Below are 12,923 nucleotides of genomic sequence, written 5' to 3' on the forward strand. Positions count from 1 at the left end.
ATTTTTTTGACAGGCTGCGTCTTTTAAAACAGTTCAAACAACAATGTAGAAATAGGCAAAAACCTTCATGCCTAATTAATCAGGCGATGATTATATAAGGGTCTATGCCTGATAGTGGAATGAATTAAAGCAATATTTTGACTCTTTAAATTATTATTTTTAAAAAATACAAAATTACTTACAGAAGTAAAGCAGAATAATACCGGACCTTTATATTGTCGAGACAATGAAGTGCTTTATTCATATAAAATCGACTTTGATAGTCTTGTATAGATATGCCTATAACACACATATATAGGCCTACATATAGTTGTCTTTCGATCTGATCAGGATCCTTTCAATCTAGTTCCTGATAGCGGGTTGACTTGTCTTTATGAAAACTTTGTACATTCGTGGATAATTTGAAACGATCCAGATCATATAAATATACGATAGTGTAAGTAATCGTACCTTAAGTTGGGATATTGTGCTATTTTATGAATGCATTTATAAACGGGATGCTGAAATAGAACAAAAAACTTCATAATCTGTAACTTTGACAAATAAATATGGCAGTTTGTTTTGTTGTTGGAATTTATGTCACTCCGAGACTGATAATGGTCATTCAGTTACTACGAAGGAAGCACTCAGTTGACACTTTGTGCACGAGCGGGCACCTAAGTAGAACCACGGGCCTCCCGCAAGCTAGCTGAATACATGTAGCTATAATTGGCAATCACACGAGTCGTTTTTCTAGCTTCAATTAATATGTATACATATGATCGACATTATTGTATAGACTTAAACTATTTAAAATGATGTGAATGCCCATACTCGATACTGAATGGTCACCATCATCAAACTCATACAAGATATTTCCATGTCTAAATTCCATACATTTGACAAGTTCAACAACATTGAAATATGGTATTAGAAAAAGAAAATATGAGCCGCGTCACGACAAAACCAACATAATGGGTTTGCGACCAGCATGGATCAAGACCAGCCTGCGCATCCGCGCAGTCTGATCAGGATCCATGCTGTTCGCTATCAATTTCTCTACTTGTAATAGAGTTGGTAAGCGAACAGCATGGATCCTGATCAGACTGCGCGGATGCGCAGGCTGGTCTGGATCCATGCTGGTCGCAAACCCATTATGTTGGTTTTGTCATGACGCGGCTCAATTATGTTTTTTTGTACGAAATGTGACTTAAGTTTTACCATATTTTTATTGCGTTCTTAATCGGTCGTGCTCACTTCCTGTTGGGGAAGCAAGGGTATCCCCATTCAATGTTTTCCGATTAGACACGTCATCAGGAAGTTTTTGGCCCATGTTTATGTGCATTTAAAAAAAAGAAAGAAAATCACTCTCTGATGCAGAAAACAAAAAGTTACAAAAAATCCAACCGAGTCGGTTTTTTTCAAACACTTACTTACAATTAAGACCATTTGAAATTTTGAGATGAAAAAAGAAAATTAAATAAAAAAAAAATCCCGATCTTAAAAGGTTTTGACTATAACTGCCTTATCCAGAAAAAAAACTGACACGAATCCCATTGCCTCCCTTCCCGAACAGGTGCCCGACTGCTAACAGAGTTAATGGGTTTTTGTTAGTTTTTTTTTATCTTATTTATTTATTTTATTTTTTAATCTTATTTTGTTCCCTTTTCTGAATTTATGACACACATTAAAGGCTTCGTTTTATTTGTACTCTTTACAGAGTTTGTACTAATTTCAACATGTGGACAACTATGCCGCATATTTTATTATATTTCAGTCTTGAAAATCGTCCGCTGACAGATTTCTTTAGCACAAAACAAAGTAATTCTCTCTACTTCAACAAACAAAAGCAATCGATCGATTACCTGAAAAGGGGACACAGGGGGTAGAATACGTACAGCCCTCGCTTTTGGAGCTTATTGGTTGATGGGGCCGTGAATAGAACAATATTTATTTGAAAACTGGATTTTAATTTGAAGCAGATCGGAATACAGATTGGAATTGTCTTACTGGATAGCATAAAAAAGATGGATAATTTGTTATTCAAAATAAAATGATCGGTTTTCAAATAGAAGTCCTTGTATAAACAAAGCAGAAACTTTTACTGTTATGTTAAGTCATGTTAATTACTGTAAAACAATAATTTAAGATTACCTATATTTTATTATTAAGTTTTTTTGTGTGTTTCGACACAGATATACACGTCTATTCAACTCCATGGTTTCGATCAGAATTTAAAAAAAAATGGACAGAACTTGTCCTCTTTGGTTTCGATCAGAATTTAAAAAAAAATGGACAGAACTTGTCCTCTTTGGATCTTTCAATTTTTGAACGATATCCTCTATTATGTCTATAGACTTAAAAAAGTACATTGTAATAGACGGCATGAAGTTTTTGTTTGTTTATTTTGATTTTTTTTGCAGTCAGTCATATATAGGCGTTCGCTACATATTTTCCTACTGGTTTTCTTCTCTCTTCCCCTTGGAACGTGTACGACGTTGAGAAGACACATGACATCGGAAAAAGATCGGAACTTGTGCTGCGGACCAGCTGCCGATGTCCTGACTAAAGCCGAGGGGAGTGGACCTACAAAGTAGGCTTCGGGTCGACGAGGATGGTGTGCTAGGGTGCGTAAGCCCCTAGCACGGTTAGACGGCTTGAACGGCACTCCTTTTGCTGGCACCAACAGTCCTTGTAAGGGCTACACTTTCATATTCTCTCAGGTTACTGTACATTTAGGTTCTCATTGACCGCCGTATAGTGACTTACTTTTGGCTCAAAATTCATATCTTAAGCTAATACTCCGTGAAAATTGCAAGGAGGTAAATTTATTACCACTTTGTGCTTTGAAATTAACTTTAAAAAGGGCATGACTGGTGAGACGTCTGGGGTCCGTACACGACAGTGTAAGCTGCATTCTGTGCCCTTACGGGCGGATGGACCCTCATTAAGCATAGACTACATACATACAGTTTCATACAGGCAGAATGAAAACTATTTCGTAGAATTTATTTAAACTTCAAAATGAATTGAGGGTCGAAGATCTTGTAAGATCTATTAAAGTTTGAATAAGTTCATTTTGCCTGTAGCCATGTAAGTCTATATGAAAACTATAGCAGAAAGCCTTACATTTTTTTATCTGCAACTGCGTATGCTGTCCTATCTATTAAAGCATGGGGAAATATGAAAGATAAATCTCTGTCTAGATGGACAGGCAATTCTTGACTCACTTCCACTCCCTCCAAGTAAAATTTTTGCCGTCAGAATAATGTTTGAAAAACGGATTTGTTTGAAAAATGGCAATGCTGGACTGAATCCATTGTGTTCAAGATGTACTGTGCCTATATAGCCTACATAATATGCATGTCACTCATAGGCTTGCAATGTAGATTTAGTATTGAAGCTGTTTTTTTTCCATACATTTGATCATAGCAATGTAGATTTAGTATTGAAGCTGTTTTTTTTCATATATTTGATCATAGTATGCGTAGAATTATTGTGAGAAAAAAATCATTGTCTGGAGCAATATAAATATATAATATAAATTCATCTGTATACATGTGTCATGGCAGTGTTTACAACACCTTTGAAACACGCGCCGCTTAAGCGATGCGTAAGTGACGTCATATATACGTTAACGCTGCATTTATCATACGCTTCAAGTAAGCGCATTAATGAAACAGATGGGATAAATTATTAAGTAGGACTACGGCTAGATTTCGTAAAGTTTCATTACTTATTTTTAATATTAAACTTCTGTCACGACAGGGGTTTCAACTTCCGACTTTGTAGAAGCACGGCACAATTAAAGCACTGGTGGAAGAGATGCATATATTTTGATGTGACGTCATATGCTTTAGCGGCTGCGCTTTACGCTTAAAGTACTTTGGAAGTGCCCCAATGAAAAAAAAAATATGGTCGACAACCCAGAACTAGAACTAAATGCAAAAGTTTTAAAGCTCTCTGTGTGTGAGGTTTTTATTTTTAATTTGTATGTTTATAGAAAAAGTCCTAAACTTTTGCATTTGCTGGGAAATTGATGCAGGAATTACGTTAATCATTTTATGCAAAATTATACAGAATAAAGAAACCAGTTTACAGATTAACATTTATCAAAAAATTTAAGTTTGTATAAATTTAATCAGGGTCTTTCACATGTGTGTTTCAAATAGAATTATTATTATTATTATTATTACCCTGTTACAATATCAAATGATAAACAACAAGTATACATCAATCACTGATAATGCAGAACACATGGAATGATATTGAGGTAAAAAAATACACAATGCCTGCTTGCACTTTCATCACGCTTGTTGACAATTCATAAGTACATGTAAGCATATGATTCTTAACTCTATTTTTTTACTAAAAGTGCATATAGTGCACACAAACGTAATTCTTGAATTTGACAGTACATCTATAGATATGACGTCACTAAAATCGTCTGTGTTAATTGGCTATTTATTGTAATGAATGCATACTGTAGATCTACTGGACAGAAAGATACACTTTTAGTTCCAGACAAGAACAGTATTTCATGACATAGTATTTGAAAAGAATTTATCATCAGAAAAAAATCAGGGAACTGGGCAGTTTCGTATTTTATGTACCCTAGTACAGTACAGTTATTTCCCTTTATTTGCAGAACGCAAGAAACGTAGCAGCACGTGCGCGCCAAAAACTAGCGATGGGATTGTATTTTGGAAAAACCGCTTTTACGGTAAGATGTTCTTCAATTACACGGACATTTTGTAGGTAAAACTATGGCAACATGCAGAAGAATATATTTTGTGCTGATTTTATGAATTTCTTAGAATTAACAAAATCGAATATTCAGATTGTCACCCGATTCCGCGATCAAAAATAAGGCGATCCCTTCTGTGTATTTCAGGGGTTCATTTGTATATAATAAATTAGAAAAAAAACGAATTGAACTTTATATATATTCTGGTTAAGAGCGTGGGGGATGCTTCACGATATACGTTACGAAAAATAAAAAAAATGACCGAATAAAACTGGTTTACTTGCAGTATGGTATCCTAGTGAATATGGAAAAAGAATCATATGGATTATGATATTGAGGCTATAATTGATTTTACGTTGAAATTTTGGAATATTAAATTCATATTATTATATACCGAGGGCACTTACAAACTTGCTTGCATGATTTCAGTTGGCCATATTCCCTAGCCACGAATGATAACTCATGTTTCCCCTGTCTAAAATTCCGCCAAATTGTTCCCCTTTTAAACGAACTCAAAGAAGGGACTTTTTCTAAAGACTTTGTATTTATTAATTTGATTTTCGATAAAGTGACATTTTTTTCAATAACCTTATACAATTTATTTTCTATCTATGGTAAACATATTATGAGTTTTGATGGTAAATAATTAAAGGACTGGAGCGGAAGCAATCTAACACAGCATTCGCCTGCTAACTAGCTGTCATCACATGTAAACAATATATTAAATGGGAAAGAATATTGAGATATTTGTTTGACTATCAGTTGAAAATGCAAAATATTAATATGGAAAACAACTTCATGTAGTTTATAGGTGTTGTTTAATTTGTTTGACTGATATATTAGTTGTGAAAGCCATGTACACTAAGTGTAGCAGCAGTCGGACACATGGCCCTTTGTAGAAACCACGTAGAAAACGTGAACGGTAACTGAACAAGACATGGCAAAGTGCATGCTCACGCACTGACTTCAGCTGTATCGAAGTACTGCATATACATATAGCGAAACTTTGTTAGTGGAGGGCTTGGTGTGAAAGGATTATACTGTAAAATCATTATTATTCGTGGGGCACGAATTTTCGTGGTTTTCGTGGGTAGGTCAATCCACGAATTTAAGATCCGACGAAATTTTATCCCAACAAATACTTCTTGCCATGTCTCTATTCTATATATTACAAACATGCATCGGCGCTTTTCCGCCGATTTTTGTGTAATGAATGCCCAGAGGCAAGGATTAAATTTATTGACAAGCGCTGTGTGATACGTAAAGATATGTACATGCGGTAAGTAAAATGCGCGGCGATTAAGTGTAAGATTACTTTGCATTAGGTTATTTATTTTATTTTTTTACAAGAAATTGAAAATCCACGAATTTAAGAACCCACGAAAATGCCCGTTTTGATAAAACCACGAAATTTCATGCCCACGAATATAAGTGAATTCGCAGTAACTCCTATTAAATAAAGGAGTTACAACCCTTTCGCACCAAGCTGTCGATACGTTGGCACATACAAAGTATTTAGAATAGAAACCAAAATGTAAAGTCTGAAGTTAATCCTTTTTATAAAAGTGAAGAAGTACTGGTATCAAAGCAGTACCTGTTGGCTACTGCTAGTAGTATCCAATATTGCAGTTATTTTCGTTTACTGCAGCTCTTAAAAATTGAAGGTGAGTTTTTTTCCAGAACACTATAATTGAAGGAAACGTTCCACAGAATTTCTTCAGTCTAAAGTAAACATTAGATATAATCATTCTTATTATCACCTTTTACAAGCAGGGGTGTTTTTCGCATTGGGGATTTCACATGATACTGTTGCACATGTGCAAAGGATAGCTCCATTAAGACAAATTAAGACAAGTTTCCCACCTTGACGACTTCAAAAGTCGCCAATAATCATTCATAATAGTCAATAAATATAGCTGGAACCTTGGTTGTTGCCTTTTTTTTATCAGCATCTTTAAATAAAAGCGAAAGTGACAGAAAATAGGAAACCTGCGGCACATTTTTAGCTCGACTATTCGATAACAATAAGTAGAGCTATTGCAGTCACCCGAGCATCGGCGTCGGCGTAACCACTTATGTTAAAGTTTTTGTAATAGTTCAAATATTTTCAAAGTCCATTGACATATGGCTTTGAAACTTTGCACACTTGTTCACCATCATGACCCCAACCTGTAGACAGGAGGAGGTAACTATCAAGCATTTTGACAGAATTATGCCCCTTTTTTGACTTAGAATTTATGTTAAAGTTTTTGTAATAGTTCAAATATTTTCAAAGTCCATTGACATATGGCTTTGAAACTTTGCACACTTGTTCACCATCATGACCCCAACCTGTAGACAGGAGGAGGTAACTCTATCAAGCATTTTGACAGAATTATGCCCCTTTTTGTGTCGCCTCTACGGAGTAGTGGCGACATATAGGGATCACTTCTCCGTCGTCTGTCTGTCTGTCTGTCTGTCCGTCTGTCCGTCCGTCACAAAACTTGTCCGGACTACTGCTCATAAACTACTGGTGCAATTTCATCCAAACTTTACAGGAATGATCAGTACCAAGTCTAGTTGTGCATATTGTCAGCATTTTCCAGTTCAGTGATTTTTGTCAGAGTTATGGCCCTTTAATAATTTTTAATTTTAAAGTTTGTCCGGACTACCTCTCTTATACCACTAATGCAATTTCAATGAAACTTTACAGGATTGATCTGTAGCTAAAGTCCTTGCGCATATTGCACGGGTTTTCCGGTTGAATGATTTTTGGCAGAGTTATGGCCCTTTGACAAAAAGGTGTTTTTTTCTGTCGTTGCCAGATACACAAAAGCTTGTCCGGACTACTCCTCATAAACTACTGGTGCAATTTCATCCAAACTTTACAGGAATGATCAGTACCAAGTCTAGTTGTGCATATTGTCAGCATTTTCCAGTTCAGTGATTTTTGTCAGAGTTATGGCCCTTTAATAATTTTTATTTTTAAAGTTTGTCCGGACTACTTCTCTTATACCACTTATGCAATTTCAATGAAACTTTACAGGATTGATCTGTAGCTCAAGTCCTTGCGCGTATTGCACGGGTTTTCCGGTTGAATGATTTTTGGCTGAGTTATGGCCCCTTGATAAAAAGGTGTTTGTTGCTGTGTGTTGCCAGATACGCAAAAGCTTGTCCGGACTACTCCTCATAAACTACTGGTGCAATTTTATTCAAACTTTACAGGAATGATCAGTACCAAGTCTAGTTGTGCACTGTCCGTCTGTCTGTCACAAAATTTGTCCCAACATGAAATTGGCCATCATGAGGCGACACATGTGATTACTGATCGCTCTTGTTTGACTTAGAATTTATGTTAAAGTTTTTGTAATACCTTAAATATTTTCCAAGTCCATTCACATATGGCTTTGAAACTTTGCACACTTGTTCACCATCATGACCCAAAGTTGTAGACAGGAGGAGGTAACTCTATCAAGCATTTTGACAGAATTATGCCCCTTTTTCGACTTAGAATTTATGTTAAAGTTTTTGTAATACCTCAAATATTTTCAAAGTTCATTGACATATGGCTTTGAAACTTTGCACACTTGTTCACCATCATGACCCCAAGTTGTAGACAGGAGGAGGTAACTGTATCAAGCATTTTTTTTACTATCAAGCACTAAGAATAGTCTAACGTTGCTGTCCTACAGACAGCTCTTGTTTCTTAATGTATCTACTTCAAACTTCATATATATATGTTTGTTATTATCACTCAACATTTGTAAGAAGGTTCAATACTCTAGCAAGACTATTTCCAGAATTATGTCCCCCTTTGATTTTTTTCGAGAAATTTATATCTTTTACTCCAACCTCTTCATTACTTCAAACTCCAACATCATAATAATATGACAAGGTTTATCAATCTAGTGGTATAATTGAATGGCCAATGGGGCTGGGGTTCTAACTGGTAGGGGACTTATGGATTGCTTGCAATACTATGATAATTGCTTGTTGTTTTTTAGTACAATAGTACATTATCTTTCCTTTTAGCTCGACTATTCGATAAGAATAAGTAGAGCTATTGTAGTCACCCAAGCGTCGGCGTCGACGTAACCACTTATGTTAAAGTTTTTGTAATACCTCAAATATTTTCAAAGTCCATTGACATTGGCTTTGAAACTTTGCACACTTGTTCACCATCATGACCCCAACCTGTAGACAGGAGGAGGTAACTCTATCAAGCATTTTGACGGAATTATGCCCTTTTTTCGACTTAGAATTTAGTTAAAGTTTTTGTAATAGCTCAAATATTTTCAAAGTTCATTGACATAAGGCTTTGAAACATGTTGAAATTTTATACTCTTCTTTGAGAGCATAATAGGACTCTCTCCAATGCCTATAACTGTAATATGGATTTAAAGAAAAATTTTGCCTTTTTCTTTACTGAGAAAATTTTACCTTTTAATCAAGGCTTTTTTTACTCATAATCAAGCACTAAGAATAGTCGAGCATTGCTGTCCTACCTACAGCTCTTGTTTTCTAACCAATGGAGGCAACACTGTAGATTATAGTCTATATTTTAACGGTATGTTGTTTCCCGTATAGAAGGCTATTTTTATTCTGTGGCACCTTACGGGATGTTTTGGATAATTTAATAGATTTTTATGCTCCACGAAAAATTTCGGGGGAGCATATTGTCGCCGCCTTGTCCGTCCGTCTTTCCGTCCGTCCGTCCCCTTTTCTTGTCCGGGACATAACTCTAAAAGTGTAAGAGGTATCAACATGAAACTTTGTAGGTAGATAGATCTCATTGAGTAGGTGTGCAGTGCACAAGAACCGTTACTCTGCCTTGCCTAATTTTTGAATTATTCCCCTTTGTTTATTTTTACACTTTGAAATTTGTCCGGGACATAACTCTAAAAGTATAAGAGGTATCAACATGAAACTTTGTAGGTAGATAGATCTCATTGAGTAGGTGTGCAGTGAACAAGAACCTTAACTCTGCCTTGCCTAATTTTTGAATTATCCCCCTTTGTTTATTTCTACACTTTGAACTTTTTCTGGGACCTAACTCTAAATGTATACGAGATATCAACATGAAACTTTGTAGGTAGATAGATCTCATTGAGTAAGTTTGCAGTGCACAAGAACTGTAACACTGTCTTGCCTACTTTTGGAGTTATTGTCCTTTGTTCATTTTGACACTTTGAACTTTGTCCGGGACATTACTCTAAAATTATAAGAGATATCAACATGAAACTTTGTAGATAGATAGGTCTCATTGGGTGGAAGTGCAGTGCTTAAGAAGCATTACTCTGCCTTGCCTTATTTTGAAGTAATTGCCCTTTGTTTATTTTTACTTTTTTACTTTAGTCCGTGACATAACTTTAAAATTATTAGAGATATCAACATGAAACTTTGTAGGTAGCTAGATATAATTGGATAAAACTGCAATGCTTAAAGAACCTAAACAAAGCCTGGTCTAATTTTGGAGTTATTGCCCTTTGTTCATTTTTTGTGCCCCCACAATAGTTGCGGGCATTAGATTTACCCTTGTCCGTCTGTCCGTCCGTCTGTCCGTCCGTTCACTGTTGTGTCGCACGTAACTCAAAAAGTATTTGACCTAGAGTCATGAAACTTTACAGGAATGTTGATCAGCATGTGTAGTTGTGCACCTGGGTATTTTCGTCTGGATATTTTTAGTATTTTTAGAGTTATTGCCCTTGATTTAGTAAAATTTTGCAATTTTCAACTTGTGTCGCATGTAACTCAAAAAGTATTTGACCTAGAGTCATGAAACTTTACAGGAATGTTCCTCAGCATGTGTAATTTTATGCACCTGGGTATTTTCGTCTGGATATTTTTAGTATTTTCAGAGTTATTGCTCTTGATTTAGTAAAATTTTGCAATTTTCAACTTGTGTCGCATGTAACTCAAAATGTATTTGACCTAGAGTCATGTAACTTTACAGGAATATTGATCAGCATGTGCAGTTGTGCACCAGGTATTTTTGTCTGGATTTATTTAGTTTTTTTAGAGTTATTGTCCTTACTTTAGAAATTTTTTGCAATTTTCAACTTGTGTCGCAAGCTACTCAAAAAGGATTTGACATAGTCATTAAACCTTATGGGCAGGTTGCTCAGCATATTTAGATTTGCACCTGGGGTTTCGCTTGTAGATTTATCAAGTATTTGTAGAGTTATTTCCCTTGACTTAGTAAAAAGATTGACAGAACAGTGGCGCGGTGGGGGCACCCGTGTCCTATGGACACATTTCTAGTACACTTTGAATTTTACCCGGGACATAACTTTGATATCATCAGGAAACTTTATAGATAGATAGATCTCATTGAATAGAAGTGCAGTGCAAAAAAACATAACTCCGCTTTGCCTAATTTTGGAGTTTTTTGCCCTTTGTTCATTTTTTTTATACTTTCCTGTGTCCAGAACCTTCTCGGGGAGCATCACCCGGTTCAACCGGTTCTTGTTTTTATAGATATTTCAAACTTTTAATTAATGTGTTATGAATTCATGAATGCAATAAAGTTACACTCGTGGTACTAGCATACAATATGTCAGTGAAAAATAAAAAGTCTAGGTTTGACTTATGACTGTGAGTAAAATGATTGACAGGTTTCTTCTTTTCTTTCTTTTTTCTTTTTCTTTTGTTTTATGTTTTCTCATCAAAAATTTCCATATACAGTTACACATTAAAATACGTACAGTAACTGTTGTTTGACCGGTTCCTGCACAAGTATTCAACATTCGCTGTCTGCATACAAATTAGACCAAAGTACTTGCTTTTATTCAACTTGAAATCTAACTATTACTTTGTAATAAGAATACCGCTTGATTTTATTTGATTGGTTTCACCAGTTCCACAGGTTTACCAGTTCTTGTGCACATAACAAATCACAGGGTGTTTGGTAGACTCTGAAACTCAAGGGTCAAAATTTTTTAAGGATCAATCATCAAACCCAAATATTCAAGGGTCGGCATATTTTGAGTATCATTGATCTAAGTTTATACAGTTTATTTATCAACTTGTATCAACCACATGTATAAAACATATTTCATAAGGAAAAGTATTAAATTGTGAAATTTTGTTGTTTTTATTAGCTCGTCGCAACCAAAGGTTGAGGGTGAGCTATTATCTAAGTATCAAAGGGGGATGCTCCAGCGTCCGTCGTCATGCGTCAACAATCGTCTTCTTCTCTGAAACTGCTGGGCAGATTTACTTCAAATTTGGTCTGTAGCATCCTTGTGACAGTCACATTTGAATTTGCTTATGTCATTTCAATTGGCCTCTTTTAGGGGTCAACAGAGCTAAACATAAAAAAAACAACATTTAAACATCTTCTACTACAGAACTAATTGATGGATGATCACCAAACTTTGTCTGTAGCATTGCCATTCTTGGGTAGTCTTTTATCAAGTTTGCTCATATTTATTTGATTGGCCCCTTTTAGGGGTCTCTTGGGCTAAAAATAGAAAAACTTTTTAACATTTTCTTTTACAGAACTAATGGATGGATGATCACCAAACTTTGTAGCAACATTTCGGTAGTCTTTTATCAAGTTTGCTGAAACTTTGCTCATATAAATATGATTGGCCCCTTTTAGGGGTCTCTTGAGCTAAAAATAAAAATAACTTTAAATGTTTATTTCTACAGAACTAATTGATAGATGAACACCAAACTTTGTCTGTAGCATTTTTAGGTAGTCTTTTATCAAGTTTGCTCATATTAATTTGATTGGCCCCTTTTAGGGGTCTCTTGAGCTAAAAATAAAAATAACTTTAAACGTTTATTTCTTCAGCACTTTACCGCCTCTGTGGTCGAGGGGTTAGAGTCGATGACTTGTAATCCAGTTACCTCTCTGGCGTGGGTTCGATTCCCGGGAGATGCTTTGGTAGTTTAGCGCGGAGGAAGGTAGTCTAGTAGTACTGGTGAAACTCTCCAGGAACGATGGTTAGGAAACTACCTGCCTATATGACTGAAATACTGTTGGAAAAAGGCGTAAAATAAAACAAACAAACAAATCTTCAGCACTAATTGATGGATGATCACCAAACTTTGTCTATAGCATTCTTGGGTAGTCTGTTATCAAGTTGGCTCATATAAATTTGATTGGCCCCTTTAAGGGGCCGCTAAAGCTAAAAATAGAAAAACCTTTAAACATCTACTACAGAACTAATTGATGGATGATCACCAAACTTTGTCTGTAGCAATCTTGGGT

The 12,923-nt window shown here is 35.6% G+C and overlaps 1 protein-coding gene across 1 annotated transcript in view; it reads left to right on the top strand.

Moving 5' to 3' along the window:
• Window positions 1–4,555: 4,555 nt before the first annotated feature.
• LOC132743374 (uncharacterized) overlaps window positions 4,556–12,923 on the top strand; it is a 48,812-nt gene continuing 40,444 nt past the window's right edge. The window contains exon 1 of the mRNA XM_060731893.1: window positions 4,556–4,702. The gene's annotated coding sequence lies outside the window, so the exon portion shown is untranslated. The remainder of the gene's footprint in view (window positions 4,703–12,923) is intronic.

This window comes from Ruditapes philippinarum, unplaced genomic scaffold, assembly GCF_026571515.1.
Source record: "Ruditapes philippinarum isolate M1 unplaced genomic scaffold, ASM2657151v2 ctg2717_1_1_1_1, whole genome shotgun sequence".
NCBI lineage: Eukaryota > Metazoa > Mollusca > Bivalvia > Venerida > Veneridae > Ruditapes > Ruditapes philippinarum.